Source organism: Triturus cristatus, chromosome 2_1 (genome assembly GCF_964204655.1).
Source record: "Triturus cristatus chromosome 2_1, aTriCri1.1, whole genome shotgun sequence".
In the NCBI taxonomy this organism is placed as follows: domain Eukaryota; kingdom Metazoa; phylum Chordata; class Amphibia; order Caudata; family Salamandridae; genus Triturus; species Triturus cristatus.
In genome coordinates, this window is record NC_140581.1 from 817994431 (window position 1) to 818004156 (window position 9726).

The following is a 9726-nucleotide window of genomic DNA, read 5'->3' on the forward strand; positions in this document are numbered from 1 at the left end:
TCCCTTTTGCTTCATATCTTATTTCGTAACTGGTAGTCACAGAGCATTATATATAGAGGTTATATTTTCATCAATTCATACATATGCATATTTATATTTTCCAGTTTTAACAGCAAAACTTTGTTGTTAATCACCTTCACTCATTGAAGAGATTGCTGCATTCTGTCTAGCTAAACCGAACAACTGCGGATATCGCACACATAAAGTTTTTAACCTTATTCTAAAGGTAAGCACCTCCACTCAGTAGCGTTCTCTATACCACGAGCTGCAGATTCTAGATAGATTTCTTACGTCTGAGAACACTATTCACAAAAATTGTATCTGGTGCAGGTTTCTATTTTTGAATTTGCCAGTTCTTGGCATGCTACTAACTGAAGAGAGCACATGATTTCTACCACCCTTGGTTGAAGGCTTTATCTTGAGCTTTTGGTTTATCTTTCACATGCAGGCATTCTGTTGGTTGAAGATCTATTTCTACACTATAGACCTTGATGATTAACTATCCACTTCACAACCTATTTTCTAATCAACAAGTTTTTATCTTCCTTCAAACATCATTATATTTATTACATTATGTGGCCAAGCTCTTTGTTATATATTTACAAGTATCAATTCAATACATCAGTGGCTTTTCCTGATGAAGGCGCATGGATCGCCGAAACGCACGTCAAGACTCAATTTCACTGAAATTCATTATGATTTAAGCCACTCTTTTTTTTTAGATTTTATTACAAAATGCATGAAATATTATATACATGTTTGGACAATATTGTTTCTGCTATTCCTCCCTCCTATCTTTCTCTTTATAATTCCTCGAATTTAGCTACATTTTGATATTTACATGATGAAACAGATATGTATATATTCCCTTTGAGATTACACATAGGATAGGATCACATTTTTACATTCATTTTATTTATTAATTTTTGTACTCTATCTTATCATTAAACTGAGATTTTTCTTATCAATAACATATGTAGCTTAGCTGTCATGTTTAGATATCTTTAACATTTATTGTGATATAGAATTTAGATTGTCAATTGTTGTTTTTCGCATTGTATATTTTCCCTGCATTCTGAGTCATGATTACTAGCAGGGGGTCCTGATTGTTTGCATTGATACTATTACTGAGAATCCCTTTAATCTAAACGGTTTAGTGGAAATTTTCAGGATGAATGGCATGTACCATGTCATGGAAACTAATTCATAGAAAGTCTTTTTCCTTTCGAAATTAACTTTGCATACTTATTTTTAAAGTGTAAATGAAATGATTGCAGGTCTTACCTTTCAGAAACCTTTTTGACAAAGGTATTTATTTCAGTCCTTTACATCAGTGGCCATTATATTGGTTTTATATATTTTTCAATGTAAAGCAATTACTTTGGATGCTTTTACTTCAATGAATCCCAAACACCCTAACCATCATCCATCTCTGCCACCTAACACACGCCTCCCCAAACATTTATGACCCTAAACTCCACCCATCCCTGAACCCTTTAAGCATTTTCTACTCTCAAACTCTACCTGTCTCTTAACTAAAAAGCCCATCACTACAACTAAAATCCATCCATTCCCGAACCATAGACACTCCTTTCCATGCCTGAACCAACCCATCCCTTATCCATTAAACTCCCCCACCGCCCGTAAACTTGATTCATCTCTGAACCATAAGAAATCCCTCAACACCCCTGAAAACTAACCATTCAAGACCCCTAATACGCCTCACCACACCTGAACTCTCGCAGAAATGAAGGACGCGTGCAATAAGGGAAGAGAAGCAGCGGAAAGGTAAGAATGAGGGGGCAATTGGGTGAATGAGGATATGTAGATATTGCTCACGTCCAACAATCCACCAGCTTGGCTTTGCACAACAGCCCTTCCACTCGACTCACAGGTTACCTTTCTTTAGAACAAGATAGCTTCACGCAAGAGCCACTGGGGATTCGCCATTACTTTTCCAAGCTGCGTGCACAACTATCATGACACAGGACCCTCCTAGCGTCCCACATATGAATGCTGATACGGAGCAATGGCACTGTAGCTAGAAACTGGGAAAAGCAAAGGCAGGAGCTCCTGCGTCTCTTAACACCTGATCTAAGGTCACAAATTGAAATAACATATATTGTATTATTAGTTAAAGAGCACTGATACACCTATTTAAAACTAATAACCCACGTAGAATTGCATTGTTTTCGAGCAGTGGGGCGCAGCATTGTGCTCTGCACGTTACAAAGCAATCTTTCTTTGGCTCTGGAACATGAGTGCAAACAGGCATGCAGTCTCACATACCAGGCACTCTAGGAGATTTCCATTTTAGGCAGAAAGCATTCCAAGATAACTGCACCATTTCACCAGTGATATGCTACTTTGTCTATTCACATGCCTGTGTTCTGGCATGGTAATAGATATGTGGATTAGTATAGCACTCCCACAACAAGCAAGAGTATGGCAAATACTTAATCACTATTAATATTGCTCCTTTTGAATTTGTAAAATAACATGCAAGCCTATCTGAATTAAGTGAAAGCAGTCCTTTATTAGAGATAGGGGAGGGAGATTAACCATGTTAAAGTTCATTAGATATCAATATTTTAGCACAAACCTGAGCATAACTTTCTGTTGCATGTAAAATAAAATATGAAGATGCTTAGGATGATGCTCTATATTAAATATGCAAAACAGAAAATGTGAAACTTCCTTTTATGGTGCAGATTATTCAGAATAAAATGCGTCACTTCACTAGATACATTGGTTAAATAAACTAGAGTTCTATGCCTTGTGAACAAGGCTGGCTTTACTGCTACACTTTTCTGTCAAGTTGCTTCTTACTTTTTATAGTGATACTTACTGAATCTAATTGCATCCTCTGCAGGTTATTTATTGAGATATATATTCGATGTACTAATTCCAATAAAAAAAAAAAGGAAAAAGACCCTGGGCGGTTGATTTGACAATCTAAGATTCTGGTCATTTAAGTTTCACATTTTCTTAGTAATTAGTAATTGAGAGAAAAGACTGGACCTCCCACCTGTCTGTTTGGACATTGTCAAGTGATTGGAAAGAGAGAGAATGATTTGAGAGGACATGCACGTCGAAGATCATTGGGAGCAGCATAGCAGTGCACACAGCACAGTCTGATTTTATTTGAAACATCCATCTTCTGCTAGAAGTATTTACAATAGAAAAGACAGAATATGCACAACGTCGACCTAAGACATTTGGGAGGCAATAGAGGGAAACATTTGTAGACAACAGTACTTAATTTTTAAAGTAAGTGCCAGTGCCCAAAGATTTCTCAAAAGCCTGCAGCCGATGCTTGCAAATGTCAGTACTGATGAATACCATGGCTGCAGAGACTGTATTCCACTTCATCCCTCTTTCATCCACGACCATGCGCTCCAAGCCCTCACTTTTGCAAGTTTCTTTTTCTTCCGGGTATTCTCTCTTTGTCACTCCTTTTCCATTATTTTCTTCCTCCATCTTTCCCCTTTTTGTGTTTTTATCGCTCTTGCTCTGAATTAAAGTCTTATGAGGAAAAATAAGTGCCAGTCTCCAGAAATTGGTGCCTGTGTTTGCCCACTTGCAACCACCAGCTCAAATTAAGCCCTGTAGACCGCCAGTGGTGGAAGTACTCAAAAAAAAAAAGTATGGGAACCGTGATGCTGTAAGCAAAGGGGGGGGGGGGGGTGGCAGGTAAGTCAGAGTGAAGGGCTAAGTCAACGGTTTGACTGGCGAAGAAATGCCTAATGTGGCAGAAATACCTTCAATTTATCAAATTACGTTAGGCCCGTTTGCAAAAGAATGTTTGATCTCCAACATTGATGGCAGCTATTACAAACGCACTCGGTTTAAAACTATTATATCTGCTTTTAATGTGTGGAAATCTGTTAGGAAAATGTGTAATATACCCAAATTTACGATATATACTCCACTTAGAGCTCCTTATCTATTACCTTCAATATTTGATGATTCAGTTGTACGATGTTGGCATTCTAAAGGTATTACATGTCTAGGCGATTTTTTTTCTCCTGAGGGTGTTTTTCTTTCTTTTGACACACTTAGACAGCAATTTGATTTATCTAATAACCAATTTTTCAAATATTTACAGATCCGTGATTTTCTCTATAAGCGTACTAGGTCGCTGTCCCCAATTCGTATTATTGATGTTATCAGACTGTTACCACCTATCGGAACTATTTATAAGCAGCTTATAGCATACCGTATAGATGACATGGACAAAATTAATGAGAAATTGTCATGTCGGCTCTCATATGCATCTATTAATATTCAAGAATCTATTAAAATGGCCCATATGGTTCTTTACTCAGCGTCATTAAAAGCCCAATTATACAAAACCATTTTCAATTTATATCGCACTCCGGCGGTGATGATGAAATGGGGTAGCTCTTCCCTATATTCTAATTCGGGTGAATGTTTTCGGTGCAAAGCCTGTAAAGCCGACATAGTACATGTGTTTTATGCTTGTCCGTCTTTAACACCTTTTTTCAATCAAATCTCAAATTTTTTGGGTTGTGTCCTTGGTAAATCTGTCCTATTGTCATCCAACTTAATCCTATTGGGTATTGGAGAGGAAGCCACCCAAGGGCATCCTCTTTTTGATTATCGCTTTTTTCTTTTTATTATTGCAGCTACGATTCGTTTGTCAATATCTACAGCATGGTTGCAACCACAAACTCCAAGTTTCGATATGTGGCGATCTAAGCTATGTAATTTGTATAATCTTGAAATCAGTATGTATATGTTAAAAAAAACCACGTAAGAGACTTTTTGGCCTTACTATTTGGCGTCCGTTAAAAGATTATCTTGATTTTGATGAGTAAATACTATGATTAGCTCTGCTACAATGTTAAATATGTTTAAGATGAATGTACTCAAGTTTATCTATTGTAATGGTATGGTTTGTGGAACATTAATAAAATAAAAAAATAAAATAAAAAGTATAAAAAAAAAATTAAAAAAAAGTATTCTGTAACTTTTATCATTCTTTTACCTTCAGATAACTACACATAAACAAACGAACAACTTAAAAGAAAATTAAATACAAGTTATGTTAATCAGTGAGAAATGCACTATCATCCATTATATATATTTTTATTGCATATTTATATAGCGCGAACTCGACCCAAAGGTATTGGAGCGCTTTTACATGAGCACCGTATTTACATTACACATTAAGGTACGGGGAGATTAAGTGATTTGCCCAGAATCACAGAATGTGGACGCAACCTCGAGACTCGAACCCTGCTTTCCTGCACCAAAGTCGGCAGTTTAAGCCGACGGACCACATCCTCTCCCCGAATTATGAAACCTCTATTGTTTAATGCACTGCTACAAGGTCCCAGTCTGTGACAGAAAGCACTGTGAACATGTAAGTCATTATTTTAAACTTGTATTACACACAGTATAAGATAGGCTGCCTCAAAATGCACAAAAAGATTTAAGATAAAAGAAGTGTTTTCACAATGTAGATTTTTTGCAGACTGTACGTAGTGCATTTTTTTTTAGATCTGTCTTGTAAAAGCACACGCTTCACAGCTTAGCTGGCAGCTCCCTTAAAATACCCCTCAAAAAGAATAAATATGTGTCATCAGGATTCAAGGCTATTTTTGTACCTGTATTTTAAAGGCAAACACATAACAGCTTAGCCGGTATCTCCCTTACAATAGCTCTCAAAAAGAATAAATGTGTGTCGTCAGGCAGCTTCAAGTAATTCCATCAATTAAAGCCAATACCAACTTCCAAGCAGGGCCAGACTGGCTGTAGCGGGCACCGGGCAATCCCCCAGTGCGCAGCACGGGCCGGTTTTGGGCCCCTGGGGGCCGTTTTTGTTACAGGGCCGCTTAATCGGCCCTGTAACAAAATCGGCCGAAAACCGGCCCTGGCAAAGAGCTCGGCCGCACCCCCCACCCACTGGGGGGCTGGGCGAGCACTTTGTCAGGGGCGGTTTTGGTTCCCAGTTCGGCCCTGCTTCCAAGCACCCTTTACATTTGCAGATTGACCAGTTGGCACATTTACATTTCTTTTGGGGAAGCAGGTACCCTGGCAAAAGGCTTGTTTAGCTGTCTGCCCCTCCATCGGTTTCACAGCACGAGACTCCCTACCTTACACTTCGGCTAAAGTTTTTGTGCTCTCGGAATTAACCGTTCCGGAATGGTTTTCATTTCACAAAAAGTAGGGGAATAGTTTTTTTAAAAATTAAAATAGTATAGGCACGTCATGCTCCTTCGATTCCCCCCCCCCCCCACCCCCCCTCCCCCTCTAAACCACTGGTTGTAGCGCTACAATTTCGATGAATAGCGGCAAACGAAAAAATAGCAGTCGTCTAAAGGTAGCACTTGGAGAAATAGGTTGTGACATAAACGTATGTAACCAGATGGCATTATTACCTAGAATTATTTGGAAATGTTCCTCTAAATCAGAATATATGAAACCTTTCGTTCGCGCTTGAAAAACATTTCAATATGCCACCGCTCCCTAAGAATTGGTGAACATTTATGCATCATAGTAACTCAATAACGGCATTTAAAATCTGCAGGAAATCAACTTCTGTAGCAAACGGGCAATATTACGAGCTTGGAGTCATTGCAATCTCTTGTACAGTCACCCCATGATAAAACCAGAACTCCATGATGTTGTAAGTGTCCTAAAGAGGAATGGAAGTTTTTATCATGTTAAAGTGCTCTACTGTAGATCATTTTCGGAAATGCCAGTGGTTTGACATTACATTTTTTAATTTTCTAGCAATGCTTTTTGTAAGTAATTTGCCAAGTTATTAATGGCCATAGTAGTTCCAGTGGCAGCAAAACATATTGCCAGAATCCGATGATATTTTTGTCTGCGTCATTGAATCACAAGACCATGTGTGAAATATTGAAACACTATCCACTCATGATGTAATTTGATCTCCAGATTGAATGTAAGTAACCTTGTAATATCATCTCTCACTTCAGTCATGCATATAGTGAATAAGTGTGTTACTTAATGACAATTACGGTGCACCATTTCCTGATGGTCGTGGGTGTTGGACCCAAAGGCTCACATGAATCATGTGACTTTCAGTTCCTTCTTGAACTGTCACTGCTTATGATTGCTGCTTGATGGAGCATGTGTACCAGGCTAGGGGTGTTTGATTTTTTTTTTATAGTGTTGTCCCTGTGTTTGGTCCACTTGAATCTAGACTGCCTGATCAACAAGGAGTGTATGTATCTCAGCTCAGAGGTGATGTGAGGTTCTAAATTAGAGAGATGTGCAGGACCTTTAGGGTTTGCTCACAGTAGTTTCAAGTTGATCCTTTATTCAACGGTAGTCCTTTTTGTGCCTAACCCACAGGCATGATCTGCTCAAACCTCACTAATCCCAAAACTTCCTGAGAACAGATTCTGGATTACATCATGTTTTAGAAGCAATTTCTTGAGGAGGCCAGTGAAAAGAATGTTGATGTAACCTAACCTTTAATGGCAATAGAGATCCTGTGACGTCTGTCCAGTGCCCTTCATGCAACAGTGAAAGTAATTTGCAGAGCATATTCATTTGGTAAGTGACCAATTTAATCGATTTGTGGGCCAAAAATTCAACAGAATATTAAATTATGCCAAGATTTCACTTTTTTCACCTTGTGAATGGATCTCTCCGCTAGGTTGTAAGGTCACATACATGGAAGATTTTTTTCTCCATTTTTGCAATTCAAAGGAAGTGCATTTTTTCTCCACAAAATAATAAGAAAGAAACAGTGGACCTTGATCCAACAGAAGAAGTGTCCAAACATTTGGATGTAATGTATTTTTCTCGTGAGATTGAGATCCTACCCCCAGGCAGAAGAGGATCTAGGTATTGTCCTTGTTCTTTAGGAATCGGGGTTGCTAGATGTTACGTAGCCTAGGCTTTGGTTTGGAGGTAGCCATTGACAAGCAGCAGAGATGATAGTGACTTGGACAACCCCCACAGGTTATATTTACTCAGACTGCTAAACTGGATTACATGAGTTACTACTTTGTATTTTGCTGAGTTTTAGGAGGATCTAGACTCCTGTTGATCCCTTGGTAAGTGTTTGACAGAGGTACTCTCCAATGTCTATTATTGTCATCTGTGTTCCAGTTTCCAATCTATATCTTAATTGGTATTTAAATGACAGATTACTTGAGTTCATGTTTTGTTCTTGATTTTCTTGTGACTTCACATTCCAAGATTTTGCTTGGAAATGATAGGTCCGTAGTTGTAATGTAATAGAATTGCCCATTTGGATTGCTTTTGTTCTTTTCAGGAGCAAAGTTATTAAAGCATGTTTGAAGAATTCAGTTTTGGAGCTATAGCTGAGCGATGCATTAGGTACTTTGGTTATGTCAGGGGCAATAGTTCAAATGATTTTCTTGAGACTTGTTGTACAAGGAAGGACAAGAAAGTTGCCAGTTTCACTTTACATGCAACCTTTCGGGTTTGTTTGATGTTTAGCTGCCATTTGAAAGAAAAGGTAGTCTGCAGAGGAGTAGTGTGATTGGTGTCTAAGGTGACAACAATGCGCTGCTGAGTATATTGGTTTCGAATTTGGATTAAAAGGTGTCTGGGAGGTATCTGTAAAGTTGGTAAGTTGTGATCAGAGAATTTCTGGAATAGTTTTGGGTGACATCTCATTGGTGAGTTTCTTAACACTTATGAATTCCATGTAGTTGCTGTTTGCACATAAATAACACATACTTGTCAGTTTTCGGAATGGGTCTTCTGGCAGTGATGTTTACTTGTGGCCCATTCTAGTTCAAGGAGCCTTATCATGATTGAAGGTATTCTCAAGATGTTGACTCTTATTGCATTGAATGTGTCAAATCACAGGGATTTTGTAATGTTGTGTGGGATATGCTTTTCATATGGCACTGGCGAGAGTGATGCTAGTTATTGTTTTTGGTCTTTTGTGGGAAAACTGGAAGGTGATAGGGCAAGGCAATTTGGCTAGCTATTAGACTTCTCAATTACATTTTGTGAGTGGCGTGCAAATTCAGAATGTAGCTGGCATTGTGGATGGGACCATGCACGTACAGTTCATAGTCTTGAGACACTTGATCTCAACTATTTTGATGGCCTGCACCGCTGCACTGATGAAAAATGAGCCTGGATTTGTTGAGCACCTTGTAGCCAGCTAGTCAAATGCTGTGCCTGGTGGACTTGATTGTGGTGCCTGATTGAGTGAATCAATTCAACTCCAGCTCATTTTGCATTCCCAATTTTCCAGGACAATTTCGTACCTTGAAGGAAACAGTTAATTGAGTATTATGGATAAGCTGCAATGAATCGTGATTCCATAATGCTTGGAATGAGCAATTCCTCTTCAGATATTACATCCATATTTCTCCACCAAGATAGAATTCACCAGTCCAACCATGAGGATAGCTTTCAGGTTAACCTATTCATTTTTTACAGTGGTTTGAGGGTTTTGGATGCGAGGCAAATGGTGTTTTTTTTTAAGTTTCTTTAGTATTCCTTCAAGCTTAACTTGGAGTGCAGTTTGATGTCTTTATTTGGGGCTTCCCCCTGCTTGCTATTATTATTGGTGACTGAATGAAATAGGAATTGCTTGGTAGAAAGTAACAGTCATATAGGATGGCTTGAACTCGTCTCTGGTATCAGCTGCGCTGCTGGGAGCCATTTATGATACTCCACCTACTTCCTGCTTGTAATCTGAGAATGTGTGCTTTGCTCAAGTGCATAACATCCTGC